The sequence below is a fragment of the Cynocephalus volans genome, chromosome 9 (genome assembly GCF_027409185.1).
Source record: "Cynocephalus volans isolate mCynVol1 chromosome 9, mCynVol1.pri, whole genome shotgun sequence".
In the NCBI taxonomy this organism is placed as follows: domain Eukaryota; kingdom Metazoa; phylum Chordata; class Mammalia; order Dermoptera; family Cynocephalidae; genus Cynocephalus; species Cynocephalus volans.
The window spans coordinates 31,737,789-31,754,590 of NC_084468.1; positions in this window are offsets into that span (position 1 = coordinate 31,737,789).

Sequence of the window (16,802 nt, forward strand, 5' to 3'; positions counted from 1 at the left end):
ACCGTATACTAAAATCAACTCAAAATGGATTAAGGATTTAAATATACACCCTGAGACAATAAAACTTCTTAAAGAAAACATAGGGGAAACACTTCAGGAAATAGGACTGGGCACAGACTTCATGAATACGACCCCAAAAGCACGGGCAACCAAAGGAAAAATAAACAAATGGGATTATATCAAACTAAAAAGCTTCTGCACAGCAAAAGAAACAATTAAAAGAGTTAAAAGACAACCAACAGAGTGGGAGAAAATATTTGCAAAATATACATCTGACAAAGGATTAATATCCAGAATATATAAGGAACTCAAACAACTTTACAAGAAGAAAACAAGCAACCCAATTAAAAAATGGGCAAAAGAGCTAAGTAGGCATTTCTCTAAGGAAGATATCCAAATGGCCAACAGACATATGAAAAAATGCTCAACATCACTCAGCATCCGGGAAATGCAAATCAAAACCACATTGAGATACCATCTAACCCCAGTTAGGATGGCTAAAATCCAAAAGACTATGAACGATAAATGCTGGCGAGGCTGCGGAGAAAAAGGAACTCTCATACATTGTTGGTGGGACTGCAAAATGGTGCAGCCTCTATGGAAAATGGTATGGAGGTTCCTTAAACAATTGCAAATAGATCTACCATACGACCCAGCCATCCCACTGTTGGGAATATACCCAGAGGAATGGAAATCATCAAGTCGAAGGTATACCTGTTCCCCAATGTTCATCGCAGCACTCTTTACAATAGCCAAGAGTTGGAACCAGCCCAAATGCCCATCATCAGATGAGTGGATACGGAAAATGTGGTACATCTACACAATGGAATACTACTCAGCTATAAAAACGAATGAAATACTGCCATTTGCAACAACATGGATGGACCTTGAGAGAATTATATTAAGTGAAACAAGTCAGGCACAGAAAGAGAAATACCACATGTTCTCACTTATTGGAGGGAGCTAAACATTAATATATAAATTCACACACACACATACACACACACACACACAAATCGGGGGGGGGAGGGAAGAAGATATAACAACCACAATTATTTGAAGTTGATACAACAAACAAACAGAAAGGACATTGTTGGGGGGGAGGGGGGGAGGGAGAAGGGAGGGAGGTTTTGGTGATGGGGAGCATTAATCAGCTACAATGTATATCGACAAAATAAAATTAAAAAAAAAAATAAAAAAAAAAAAAATAATAAAATTTGTATTATTATTTTCTTAAAAAAAAAAAAAAAAGAAAAGAGTTGTAACTTTAATATGCCAGTAAATCACACGGCATGTTGTTAAAGGTACATTCTGATTCAGTAGCTTTCTAGGGGGATATCTGAGATTCTCCATTTTTCTCAAGCTTTAGTAATGCCCTTCCTGCTGTCTATGGACCAACCACACATTGAGTAGCAGGGCTGTGGATTACAGAGCTGAGAAACAGTGATGTTTGAATCAACTTTTTCTGACTGTTATTCCATTCCACTGGATACTTGCAAATAAACTGTTCAACAGGATAAATTGAGTAAAGAATGGAAATGGTAATAGGATTCCAGGGAGAACAAGCAGGTCTCCTTTAGAATTCTTATTACGGAATTTTTTTTTGAGCTCTCCTTTGAGATTACTTTTAATATTGCCTTGACCACAAAAAACATATTTCTCTGACTTCTTTTCACCAAGAGATATGATTTTGTATCCAAAAATACATGAGGTTATATTAGACACAAATGAGTTTTAATTCTACTATCACCTAAAGAATATTTTTCTTTCTAAGTTTACAACTAAAAAGGCATTAGCTCATTTTTGTGTCTGTGTGTCATGTAAGTCTTTATAGATTTTCCTGATCCAAAAAAATATGTATTTTTGTAAGATTTAAGAGATACTCTACATATGCATGGTTTACAGGATGGGTAAAAACTGTTAGCACTACCACCAGTAAAAATATATATTTCTGTAAATACTGTTTCACTAGATTATTTGCTAGCTTGTTATTGCTTAAATGTTTTTCACCTCTAGAATAGTATCTAATTGACTATTTAATTTTATTTTCTAGAATTTATATCATGGCCATAAGAATGTATTTGGAATTCAAAAAATATATGTGTATTTATTGCATTGATATACTTTAAGTAACCACTTATCCTTGGGAATACTCATTGCTAGAACGTTGCTCTTAAACAGTCTACATGCCTTTTTTTCCATGGAAATGAGGCTACAAAATAAACCAGTAGCTGACTTTTGAATAACTTCCTAATTTTACACTTTGCCATAAGTAAAGTATTAGACTGCTATCTTAGTACATTTATGCTGCTATAGCAATATATCTTAGTCTGGTTAATTTATAAAGAGAAGAATTCTATTTTCTTACTGTTCTAGAGTCTGGGAAGTCCAAGATCATGGCAACAGCATGTGGTGGGGACCTTCTTGCTGCACCCTTACATGGAAAAAGGCGGAAGAACAAGAGAGAGTGAATACACTCCCAAAGCCCTTTTTATAGTGGCATTAATCTATTAATGAGAGCAGAGCACTCATGACCTAAATAAATACCTCCTAAAAGGCCTCACTTTGCAACACTGTCACACTGGGGATTAAGTTGCCAACACATGAATTTTCAGGGCTATATTTAGGCCATAGCAGTCACCCAATTTATAATTTGGATTTGGGATCCTTAGGATGTCATTGTGTAACTGTCCAATTAGAAGAGTCACATCTATCAGGAAACATGCATTCACAAGGAATCTGCCTTGCTTTGCCTCACCAGGAAATCAAATCTATACAAAAGATTATAAGCTCAAGAAGCAATGGCTTCCTTTTTGCTGATCAATATAGGCAGAAATATAGTGTCATTCTGAGAAAATAAGCATCATTGTGTGATTGGCTCGATGCTCTCATGCTATCCAAAATGTAAATGATCATTCTATATATTTTATCAGTTAGCTTTTTATAGTAAATTCTGTACAGTGGATTACTGACTTGAATTATTTATTGTAACATCACCTTATATCCTGATTGAAATGCATACTTTATAAGCAACATATTAAAGTAAGAGAACTAGAGGCTACCTCTGAGGAATGTTGTATTCAAATATAAATATAGCTTCAGGTTTTCTGCAGTGTCACCAGTTCTTTCAGGATATTATTTTTTGCATTTATTTTCCCTCACTAGTCATATGCGACTTATACTTGGTAGACTCTTCAGGATTAGATAAACTGTAGGTGACAAATTCAAAAGCTTACCAGGATCAAGCAGGTAATAAAAAATAACTGAAGAAAGCCTGATAGTAGAAAAACAGTAACTAGTGTTCTGGGTGGGAAGATATGAAAAAGGAAAACAAGAACAAAAAAATACGCACATCCTGACTTACAGCGAGCAGCTACTCCTCAGCTCCAGCCAAGTGATGCACCAAGAATGTAGATGTTTTAGGTGCCATTTGTTTTCCAGTTTCTTAAATGCTGAAATAAAATGCTTTATGGTGCAAATAAACCTATTCATGCAATAAATATGCATTTTTACATATTTAGAACCTTTAGGTTTTTAAATCCTCCCCTTTGAAAACTTAGTTATTAATTTACATAAATTGGACCATTCTTTTAAATTCATATTTCAATAATTTATTTCTTCATTTTACTAAAAGAATTAACATTAATTGAATTTTTAGAGTCCCTTTTATCATGCTAAACTTTACAGAATTTACCTCAGTTCTCCCACAATAATATGCGTAAGTGCTATAGTCACCTCCTTTTACACTTAAGAAAACTGAGGCATGAGGTATATTTTAATGTTTCCTCCAACATCCCCAAGTTGGATGTGAAAATTACCAGGAAGTCAATCTTCAGAAACAATGTTCCTCACCTGTATGATGCAAATCACCTCAAATAGTCTACATAGCAGATAAATGTACCTGTAGGTACAAGTACAGATGTAGCTCTGTCTTCTGTCTACCTACCTACCTACCTACCTTCCTATTTATTTAATATAATTATAGGTTATGTATATCTAATTTTAACCAAGTTTGTTTTATTACACTACAGTCAGCTATTGCCTATTTAACTTATTTCCTCAAACCAATTACTGGTTCATTCATATTTGTTCACCTACCATTCCCCCTTATAATTCTGTAACTTTTTGCAGGTTTTTTTGTATCCTTGTATTCATTAGATTATTCAACCTTCTAAGAAACTTTCTTAATTAAATCTACACCACTATGATTATGCCTTTATTTTCTTTCTGTTTAGAATATATGACCTGTATAAATTACTATTTAAAATTATAATATTTTAAATGTACTAATGCCAATCAAATGTGCTTATGTTGTTTAAAATATAGATTATAAGATTTTTAAAATCAAGGATCAACATTTCCGCTTCTTTCTATTCATTTTCTCTCTCCTCCCCTAGTGTCTAATCAACACCACAAACATATATTAAGGTCATTCAATAATTGCTTATTGAATGAACAAAAGAATGAGTATTTGAAGTTTTTTCTAGAAAACTATAAGGAATTTTTTTTTAATCTAAAAACATTACACTAATATCTCCTTGGTATGCCAATGTTAAGAATATAAGTAACAGCAACAATTTTTTTTTGTCTTGTTAGTGTTTTGTTTTCCGAGCAACGTCTTAATACACTCTGAGAGTTGAACCTATTGATGTCATTAAGAATTTTTCATTGGCAAAGAAATAAGTTAATGAAATGAACACCATCTTAGGAATCCAAATGCCAATTACACATTCCCATGTCAGACCATTTTTCTTAATATTTGAGTTCTTCACTTCCTTAGCTTCATCTCCCTTTTGCATAAAATCAAATACTTGGATAGACAATTTTTAAGGTTCCTTCAGTTCTAACCTGTTATAATTTATTAATTACAGCTTGTTGCCTCAGCCGGCTCAGAGGACATTTTAACATTGAGCAGAGGTTAGACATAGAAGAAAACTGGACAGGGTGTTAAGTAGAGAAGGAATAAAAGAAAGTAAATGCAATTAAAACACCAAGAATAACCATACGATGGAAAAGTTCATTTTTGTTCAATTTCTTTCCTACGGTATTTTTCTAAGAGGTTATGGCAGTTAATAAAACATAAAGACCAAACTTAATTCTAATAGATTTTCCCTTCTTCTTTCTTTCTCTGTCATATACTATACCAGTTCAATTTAACATTCTACCTTCTTTTCTTACCTTCATTAAAATGATGCCAAGTATATTGACGGAAGAAAAACTAAGTGTTACTAACTAGCATTGTCAAAAACCTCATAATTACCTGAACATTTGAAGAAAGATTATTTTAGTTGTCAAGGTAGACATAATTCATTTGTCCTATGTCTAAGCCCTATATTGGCATCCCGGCTTTTGCAAATGAAAGAGGTGCCATGAAAGTATCTACAAACTTTTAGTTTCTTCCTCTTACAAATATTTTTTTTCAATAATAATGTGAGCTTAAGTAAAAATTCTTTACCAAACACTTTCATACTCATTGCATTTTTTTGTTGATTTTTGTACATATACTTCCCCAAAATATGAAAAACGAATGACTTGACACAAGTAACTATTTCTTTTATATCTTTATAGCAACTAGGGTCCAGTCAGCGGACAAAAAATGCATCAGTAATTTAGACAGGAAACTTGCATCATAAAGAACTATTTACTTATAAAAAGGTATGTAACTACTAAAAGAGGTAAACGGGACTCTAACGAGGCCAGAATTAGAAAGTGCAAATAAATGCTTATGCAAGCACTAGGATGAGGGATATCAGACAATGAAAGAAACTGAGGAACTAGGAGAGGTTCCTTCACCTGAGGCTGAGATTTCATACTCTTTGGGGAAAGTACAGGTACAAGCAATCTGCCAGTGGCAGAGAAGCTTTCCAGAGGTTGTAGGCCTGTGCTGGCCCACAGAAAATGCCTGCTATTGCCAAAGAATGTGGGCAATTGTGAGCTTGTCTGTAGAACAAATTGCCTGTTGCCTCAGGTTGCAGCTAGACCTTCTCTAGAAACAATCACGCAGTGGGTAGTCAGTTGCCTGTGGATCTGAAGATGACTGGGGTTCGTCTGTAAAAGCAGCCAGCAAGATAGGCAGAGCATTGCTTGATGTTAAGGGCACAGCCGCTGGGAAAGAGAGTGAGGCTAGAACTAGTCTGTGAGGGCTGGTATGGTAAGAGCCACCAGGCCTCAACGCCTGCACTGGGTAAAATATGTAAGCAACACGGAACCAACATGGAAATGCCTTCTTGCCACTATCACCTCACAATGTCACTCCAGTGCCAGTTATTGAAAAAAAATCCTAATAGCGTACCAGCTAGCATACCAGAAACGTGTCCAGGATCCACAAAAGGGCAAAAAAGGCTAATTTTAGAGCTATGGGACTGTAAATTGATTTCTGCTCCAGTCTCCTATCACTGAACGTCTTTCCTTAAAATTTCTAACTTATTATCTTTAGAGCTTACCAGGGACAGAATCTGGATCAGTGTTTATTCTACCATTTCATATTATATTCCACATTTGAAGAACCACGGAGGCATGCTGGAATCATTTTAATACCAAAGATGTGATCATATTGTCTATTTAGATGAAAAAAGGAATCTGTGTTTAATTGATTTGATCCAAATATTTTAATGAAATGCTTATTTTAGCAGGTTCGGATAACTCATTAACCAGTGAAATCTGTATACATCTGACTTTTTTTATTTCTTCCCAGTACATGTGTTCATAGTAGTGGAATAAATGTGTAATGAAAAATCACTTCCAAGTATGATTTTAGCCTTTATTATGATTTTGTTCTAAAGAGGTTAAAATTAAAGCTATTATTTGTAACATATTTCACATTTTGTTCATTGCAATAGGCTCAGTTAAAAAAGATTTATTTGATTTCCAGAGACATTGGTTCACTTGTCTAAGGTTTCGTAACTAGAAAGTGACAATCATCTTATAACTGAAGTTTCATGATGTCAATTTCAATTCCCTTTCCACATTGTCTGCAATGGGAAAAGCTAATAATAAATACTCTGTTTATCATGCCTTACACCATTATCACCTGAACACATTGTTAAGCTTCCTCAGTCGTTTTTTAACCATAAGAAAGCATTTTTGTGGAGTTACTTTTAGGGTCAAATAATTCTGTTCTTTTGGAGCATGGACTCAGTGGCATTAGCAAAATATTACTGAAAGCTCCATGTGTTGTGCATATTACTTTACATAGTACAGTTTATTTTAGTCTAAAGTTGTATGAAAATTCTTAGAATTCTTTAAAAATTAACAGAAAGTGTTAAAAAAAACTTTTAACATACAATAAAAAAAATTGTTAAAGAGAACTTATAATGTGCCAGTCCTATCTTCTAAAATTAAAAGCCACCTCATTTTTACTCTTTTTTTTACTTTCCTAACTAAGTGTAAGTTATTTCATCTTATATTTATATTCTCTTGTAGATCCTAAGAGAATAATTTCTTCCCTTCTTTAGTCGATGCAGAAATGACAGAAGAAAATTAAGACTGATAGCACAATACATCAGAAGCTCAAAAAATTACCTGAGATGTCTTTGCACGACCATGTGACAAATGTCACCAACCTTCCTTGCTTCCTTTGAAATATTTCTTTATTTGATATAAATGATCTAGTAGTGACTATCTAAGGACAGACTATGACCAGAGGTCAACTGTATTAATGTAGCAGACACTTTATTCCTAGGATATATAATTTGATTCTTTTTTTAAGAATTGCTATATTCTTCGGTGTACTTTAATCTGTCAGATTTCAGGGTCAGACAACTTTCTTAAAGTGGATAGGAACAAATTATTCAAAGTAAGCCAGTGTACTGAACTTTAAGTGAGAGCTACTCTTTCAGATCTTATAAAGTTTTAAAGTTATATTCAGGTAGAAAACTGAAGGCCAGTGTAGAGTATCGGAAAGGCATTTCAGCTACTGAATTTCAGAGCAATTTTGCTTCCAGACAATATTTTCTACTTTCTATCAAAAATAAGCATATTTAAACATGATTCAAATAAATAAAGCAACTTCAGAGAAACATTATAAGATCAGTTCCCATTCCTCACCATGGCAACACCTCTAGGCACTTTAAGGGATTTCAGGATCATACAGCATCAATTATCACGGTCTTCTGCTAATGTGAATTGGAGACATTGAAGCTGAGGAAACTAAAAATCTAGATTGATTTCGTATATTTGAGATTAATGTGCCCAAGACTTAGAGGAAGAATGGACCTATAACTCTTATTTGGTGCTATTTTTTCATCCATCACATGCATATTTCTCCATTCACCAAATATGTATTGCACATCCACAATATGCCAGGAATTGTGCCAATATTACAGACGTTTATGTAGAGTTGTAGCCTTGCAATTTTATAGCTACCTATGAAAGTAACTGTAAGAAAAGATAGTTACAGGTAAAATGTCATTTCCCCCTTCTTATCCAACCTGAGTATTTAAACTTCATAGCTGAAGTATAGACAATCATCTAGATGTGGGCTGCCATGGTCTGAATGTTTGTGTACCCCCCCCCAAAAAAATGCATGTGTTGAAATTTCCACCCCCAAGGGAATGGTATTAGAAAGCGGTCCCTTTTTGAACTCCACCCTCATGAATGAGATTAATGCTTTTATAAAAGAAGCCTGAGGGAGTTCAGTCGCTCCTTCCACCACGTGAGGACACAGCTAGACGATGCCGTCTATGAACCAGAAAGTGGGCCCTCAGCAGACTCTGAATCTGCCGGCACCTTGATCTTGTACTTCCCAGCTTCCAAAACTATAAGAAATAAATTTCTATTCTTTATAAGCTACTCACGTTAGGGTATTTTGTTACAGCAGCCTGAACTAATACACAGGCTCATCACAGAAATCATTCTTAAGTATGTCAAAAGCATCAGCATAATAGGTTTTTTGAGAGGTATTTTTTAATCACTCATAGTGCATAGTGTAACCCTAAACACTTCAACAGAAAGTTACAGAAAGAAAGCCAATAGGTTTGATTCATTTAATGCAGAATGCTTTTAATCAAGAACTGTGATTGTAAAGGAATGCTATCCATTATCTACTTTTTTCAAGTGGATGAAAAATTATACTGCTTTCACCCAATATGTGCCAAACAAAAGGTGCAATAAAACAATGGCATTGAAATATCTGCACTCTCTGACAATAGTATTAGTCACATCTTACATCCTGACCTTTCTAGTGGCAGGGACATTCAGTAAGCTGTTACAAGAAGTTGGCATTTTCAGAAGTAATAAACCTCCTTAATGTCAGTCAGCTGCTTAGCAGAACTACCTTTTCTTGAGTGATGAGTTCCCAGTGATATAAAAATCCACCCAAGTGCTTTACTGATTTTGCCACTATCCGGAAGTTACAGAGGCTTGTTTCAAAAAATTAATGATATCATTAGCAGCCCCTAGACAGTTAATTATCTACAAGAAGACAATGGAAAGAAGTGATGATTGACTTAGTTATACTTTTTGGAAATATGTGCCAATGTACCATGGCCATTTTGCAGAGTAAGTGCCTTCAGATTAATAAAACTCCATTCTCAGGGGGCTCAAAAAGGTTAGGGGCTAGCTTGTTTAAATAGGGCTCTTTCTAGCTCAATGTCAGCTCCTAATCATGTGTTTGATCAAAAAATATATGACTTTCAGCTTTTTTTTTTTTTTTTTTTTTTAATGTGACTGGTAAGGGAATCGCAACCCTTGGCTTGGTGTCGTCCGCACCGCGCTCAACCAGTGAGCCCACCAGCCATCCCCATATAGGATCCGAACCTGCGGCGGGAGCACCACTGCGCTCCCAGCACCATACTCTCCCGAGTGAGGCATGGGGTCAGCCCATGACTTTCAGCTTTTATTCTTATTCTGATTTACTTCAATGCTCAAACTCTTAAATTTAATAAAATGGATTGATGATAGACAATTGGGCTCTTTATTCCTCCTCTGGCTTGACTGAATAAAACATTTGTAATTTGGAAGTTAGGTTATTATATCTCTGTATTATCTAACAGACTTCAATACCACTTTCCCTTCAACAGTAAAGTTTGCTATTTATTAATTGATGTCCTTTTTTATCAGTGCTTTAGCACAGTACGGAACTAATGAAACCACAGTGTGGTATATCATTTCTCTCGCCATAATAAGTTGCTCTAGCACATATTCACTGCATGAGAGATCTTAAAGGGATTTTATAATTTAAATTCTTTATAATCACCCCTGGAAGCCTCAAGACTTAGGCATGTATGAACATGTATTTTTAGATCATTGTAGCTCAGAAGTAAAATATGAAAAAGAAATGCCACAAGAGTATCACATACAAAAAAAAGTTGCCAATTCACAACATGATTTTTAATACATTATAAATTTACTACTGTGCATAGCACTCAAGCTTTGTTCGCTTTTTCCAACAGTTAAAAAAATGCATATGTTTTTAGGTGAGATTCTCCTGAGGATAACTTAAATGTAAAATGTGTTTTTTTTGATTATTAGATCAATCTATAACTCTTCATAGTAACTTTTCATGTTGTTTTGATTAATGGTGAAGTTCATGAAAGTATAAAACATGAGGAAGGGGCAGGCTTGGAAAGATGAGTTCCACTTTTCATATGTGGAGTTTGAGAAGTTTGTTCAAGGTTGAAATAAAAGTATGTAGACATCAGGTCAGACCTGGACTGGATACGCAGCTATTAGAGCTCAAAAATATCGAATTGGGGAGATTAAATGAGAGGACTTTGATAGTAGAATATAGAGACCATAAATGAGGGCAAGAGAAATGGTAAGATATGCAAGTAAGAACAAAAAAATCCACATAAGTAAATCTCTCAGAATGGATCTGATGGAATAAATGTCACTTTTGACATGAAGAAGGAAAGTTTGCAGGAAGGAGAGAAGCAATTAAAGTTATGTAAACAGTTGATTAGTTAAACAGGTATTTATTCAATGGAACTTTGAGAGGCAATGTAATATATTATTCTATTAACAGCATTGATTATATAATTAGACAAAAGAAACTTTTATTCACCTAACATCTGATAATAGAATAAAAAATGCGTTCAAATGGATTAACTTGTTCTGACATTGGGATGCTTATTTTGAATCTGATGCTAAAAACTTATGTTAAGTTTAAAAGATGATTTTTATTTAGTTAACTTATAAAAGAAATCAAGAATGACTGGTTCTTAAAAAGAAAAAAAAAACTGGGGGCATTTTTGTTGTTGTTGTTATACCTGAAATACCTTGTAAACAAAATTTTCGTAAATTTGGTATTTTAATGGCTTTCTACCCTGATGAGATTTCTTTACTTTCAATACCACTTTGCTATCTCTTCTATGAAATGAACATAAAATAAAATAGAGAACAAGGTTTATGAGAGACCACAATATATTCCCATGAGACCTCAAATTCTAACTTGGCTACTGAAACAACTAAAACAAGTACTACGAAAACAGACAAAAATAAAAGGTGCTCTACAAGTAGATAAAGAAAGAGCCTCTGAGATGTCTATATCAAGAGTTAAATATTGAGCAATAATTTTAAATGAGATTGGGCTTTCTTTTGATTCTTATTTGAAGATTATTCTTCTTTTTCCAGATAAAGCCATGTTTGATTTCTACCTATGAGAATTTCTTTTTACCTATAATATTTCTACCTCAAATTATTTTTAATATTTTTTGAAGTATAATCTTACCAATCATATTACTGATTCCCTCCTGGCATCTAAAACTTAGACTGCTTTGCAAACTAAGGAAACCTTTTCAGAAATCACTTATGGACAATTGCTCTTCCAGGACAATGAATATTTTGCTTACAAACGACATGTGAAGCACTGCCAAACTTAAACTGAGGAAAAAAGATTAAAATATGGGCTCTTTTAATAATTTTAAACAGGATAATTAATGTCTAATAAGCTATTAACAAGATTTTTAACTCATTATTGTTAAAAATCCAGGAAAGCTTCACCAGACAGTCTTTCTCCACCATGATAAGGCTCCTGCTCCATCCTCTGATAAAACAAGTACAATTTTACAAGAGTTTTAATGGGAAATTATTAGGCATCTATGTTACAGTTCTAATTTGGCTTTTTCTGACTTTTTTTTTTTTGTTTCCTAATCTTAAAAAATCTTTGAAGGGCACACATTTATCTTCAGTTAATAATGTAAAAAAGACTGCATTGATATGGCTAAGTTCCCAGGAGCTTCAAATCTTTAGGAGTGGACTAAATGGCTGGTATCATCACTTGCAAAAGCATCTTGAACTTGATGGAGCTTATGTTGTAAAAGTTTATATTTTTTGTTTTTATCTTTTAATTCCATTTTTACAACAATGTTTGAAGTCGCCTCTTACATTCCAAAAGGAATCAGATTAGTTAACCAAAATACAAAACATCCTTCATAGGGATAACTGCACTTATATCAATATATGAAGAAAAAGAATATGTTTTGGGCCCTTGGATTATACTTGGTCTTTCCAAATTGAACATTGAGGTCCATCAGAATATGTCTGTCATTGCAATGCCATTATTTTGTCTGTACCCTCTGGACTTAGCCTCTCCCAGGCTTAACAACTAAAAGTGATCCAAATTTCTGTGGTTAGGGAAAAGCTTAAACTGCTAATGAAACAGTCCAAATCCAGTGGTTCAAACAGAATGGAGTTTATTTGGTGATCAGCGAATGTACAAAGTAGGTGTCGCATGTCGGCAGCATGCTCTCTTTCACCAAAGCACTCTGGGACCCAAGCTGAAATCAGCTCTGTCATTTTTAGTACACGGTTTCCAAGATCTCTGGTCTCCATTACAAAAACATCTGTCTTTTTTATTCATTCATCCCTTGATGGCACTTAGGTTGTTTTCACATCTTAGATATTGTATATAATACTGCAGTAAACACAAGAGTGCAGATATCTCTAATAATTAGGGAAAGGCAAATTAAAGCCACAATGAAATATCACGTAACACCTGTTTGTTAGAACGGCTGTTATCAAAACAATGAAAGATAATAAGTGTTGGTGCAGATATAGAGAAAAGGGAAACTCTGTACCCTGTTGATGGGAATATAAATTAGTACAGCCATGTTTGGAAGCAGTATGAAGATTCCTCAAAATATTAAAAATAGAACTACCGTATGATTTCTTAATTTCACTTCTGGGTGTATATCCAAAGGAACTGAAATCAGTATGTCAAAGAGATAACTGCACACCCATTTTTATTTCAGCATTGTTCTCAATAGCCAAGATATGGAATACTATTCAGCCTTAAAAGAGAAGAAAATTTCCAACAACATAGATGAAGCTAGAGGACATTATGCTAAGTGAAATAAGTAAGGCACAGAAAGAAAAATATCACATAATCTCAGTTATATGTGGAATCTAAAAAAGTGGAACTCATAGTAGAGAGTAGAATGGTGATTACCAGTGATCAGTGGGAGGTGGAGGAAAGTGGATGGGGAAAGAAGAGATATTAGTCAAAGGGCACAGTTTCAGTTAGGAGAAATAAGTTCTTGTGCTCTATTGCACAGCATGGTGACCATTGTCAACAATAATGCATTGTATCGTATATTTCAAAATTGCAAAAAGAGTGCATTTTAAATGTTCTCACCACAACAAAATAAGTATATGATGTGATAGATATGTTAATGATTCCACAATGTATGCATGTATCATAGCATCACATTGTATCCCATAAATATATTCAATTATAATTTGTCAATTAAAAATAAAATAAAATATTAAAGAAAGAAATGCAAAAACAACAAGAAAGATAACTTCTAATAAAAGCTATGCAATTTTCTCTACCACACATGGTATGTAAACTTATTCATAAGACAAGGCTTATGGATAGGTATTTTTATAATTAAGTAGGACTAGCAAAACAAAAATAAACAAAAAGCAATGTGTGTTATTTTCTTTTCCTTTTATAATTTACACAACACTTCCAAATTCTTCATGTTAGGTTAGATGAATATGATTCATAAATAAAATATATCTCTGAAAAAGAAGACTCATTTGTCTGAAGAGGCAGGAAGCATATTTAATGTAGTAATATTAAATGTACATCCTACATAATCATTTTATAGACACCTAAAAATAATTCTGATATTAGTCTTTCATGATATTGCTTTAAAATTTTATAGCAATTGCTTGAGTTTTAACAGAATTCTTTTGTTATTTCTTTTCTCTCACTCTGAACAGCCCACCTAACAGGAGTGGGAAGGGAGATCTGATTATCTCTTCTTTTAATTATATAAAAATTCATTTGCTAGCTTATATATAAAAGAACATGACATAATTTATGAGACTGATGGAAGATAAAAATATACATAAAGAATAAATGCTAAAGCTTAAAGAATATCATATTTATTAAGTAGAAGAATACTGTTCTATATTGAAATAGTTTCTTTGATAACAGAAGAGAAAATACAGAGAAAAATTTGAGTCATAAAAAATATGAAATAGGAGATTCATACTGCAATGTACATGTCAGTAGTAGGCTATTATTACCTTGATATTTAAGGACACCGTGTTACCTAAATATTTAAAGAAGCCATGTGTCAGTTCTGTTATTGAATGCTATTGATTCCATTACTACCAATTCAATTAGTAAAATTAAAATCAGCTACTAAAAGATGGAGAAGCTAAAGATTCCACATCAGGTAATGATTTGTATTATATATACATATATACATGATTATGTTATATTATCTTGTATTATATGATGGATTCCAATTATTATTTGAAATTCATGTAACATATGTGTCAAACATTTTGCTAAGTACTGGATATTTACAAAGATGAATAGGAAAGTTTCTTCTATCAAGATGTCTACTTTTTTTAAGGGAGATAACATAAAATGTGTAAATAAATATGTATCAAAAATTCATATGATACATACAAAATTCAGTCTTTGGGTTAATGTAAACATTTAAGTCAAGGAAAAGTTCACCAAAATAAATTAAAGGGCCTTGAATTCACATAATTTAGTATTTGTTGATACATACATCAAGATTACATAGACCTATATTTAGCCAAATAACACGCCATCATAACCAAGATGTATTTTCAGTATTGATTACAAGTCTCTTCTGTCTTCAGATTAGAGAAATTCTTAGCCAAAGGTTACTGGTAACTATTTATGCTCATGTTGGTGTGGTGTTATTGTTTCCCCTGTCTGCTCATGTGTTGCAAGTGCTGCACTGCCAATATTGATCTCTAGATACCCACTGGTGTGTTGCTTAAGTTAAAACTGGTACCTAACCCACGTGTTCAAAAATAAAAAGGAACAAGCAACATCCATTTCCAGAATGTTCTCTGTACATGATCTATCCATTTAAGCATTACACCAACTCTCTAATAATTATGTTTCATATTTTAATCTTCACATCAATTTTAACAACATCTAGCAAATTAATAATAAATGTCCTTTCTTTGGGAACAAATATCCTTTAATGTGCTATATTAAACTTTGGTACATTCACTTCCAAATATCTTGACACTATAATAGCCTTTTACTTTTTAAATTAATTAATTTATTTATTTTTCCCTCACTCAATCTCTCCCCAACCCCTTTCCCCTCCCCCACTCCCACCACTAGTAACCATAGATTTGTTATCTCCTTCTACAGGTTCAACATATGATTGTGGTCTTTTCTTTTTTCTTTCTCTTTCTTTTCATTTCTTTTCTTTTCTTTTCTTTTCTTTTTCCTCCCACCCACTTATGAGTGAGGACATGTAGTATTTCTCTTCTGTGTCTGGCTTATTTCACTTACCATAATTTTCTCCAGGCTCATCCATGTTGTTGCAATTGGCAGAACTTCATTCTTTTTTATGGCTGAGTAGTATTCCATTGTGTAGATATGCCACATTTTCCTTGTCCTGTCATCTGTCAATGAGCATTTAGATTGGTTCCATATTTTGGTTATTGTAAATAGAGCTGCAATGAACATGGCAGTGCAGGTATTCCTTTGACATGATGATTTCCGTTCCTTTGGCTATATACCCAGAAATGGGATTACTGAATCATACGGTAGTTCTATATGTATTTGTTTGAGAAATCTCCATACTGTTTTCCATAATGGCTATACTATTTTACAGTGCCACCAACAGGATAGAAGAGTTCCCCTTTCTCCACATGCTCAACAGCATTTGTTATTCTTGGTCTTTTTAATGTTAGACTGAGGTGAGATGATATCTCAATGTGGTTTTGATTTGTATTTCCCCGATGATTAGTGATGTTGAGCATTTTTTCATGTACCTGTTGGCCATTTGTATGTCTTCCTTTAAAAAATGTCTATTCAAGTCCTTTGACCATTTTTTAATTGGATGTTTTTAAAACTGTGAAGTTGTTTCAGTTCTTATATAATCTGGATATTAATCCCTTGTCAGATGTATAGTTTGCAAATATCTTCTCCCATTCTGTGGGTTGTCGTTCCACCCTGTTGACTGTGTCCTTTGCTCTGCAGAAGCTTTTTGGTTTATATAATCCCATTTGTTTAATTTTTCTTTTGTTGCTTGTATTTTTGGGGTCTTACTCATAAAGTCTTTGCCAGTCCTCTTTCTGCAGTGTTTCCCCTGTGTTTTCCTTTAGTAATCTTATGGTTTGGGGTTTTAAATACCAAAGTCTTTATTCCATTTTGAGTTGATTTTGGAATATGGTGCAGTTCTAGTTTCATTCTTATGCATATGGATGTCCAATCTTCCCAGTACCATTTATTGAAGAGGCAGTCTTTCCTCCAATGTATGCTCAAAGGTCAGTTGTATGTAAAATGTGGATTGATTTCTGGGTTCTCTATTCTGTTCCATTGGTCCATGCTTTTGGATTGAAAGAATCAC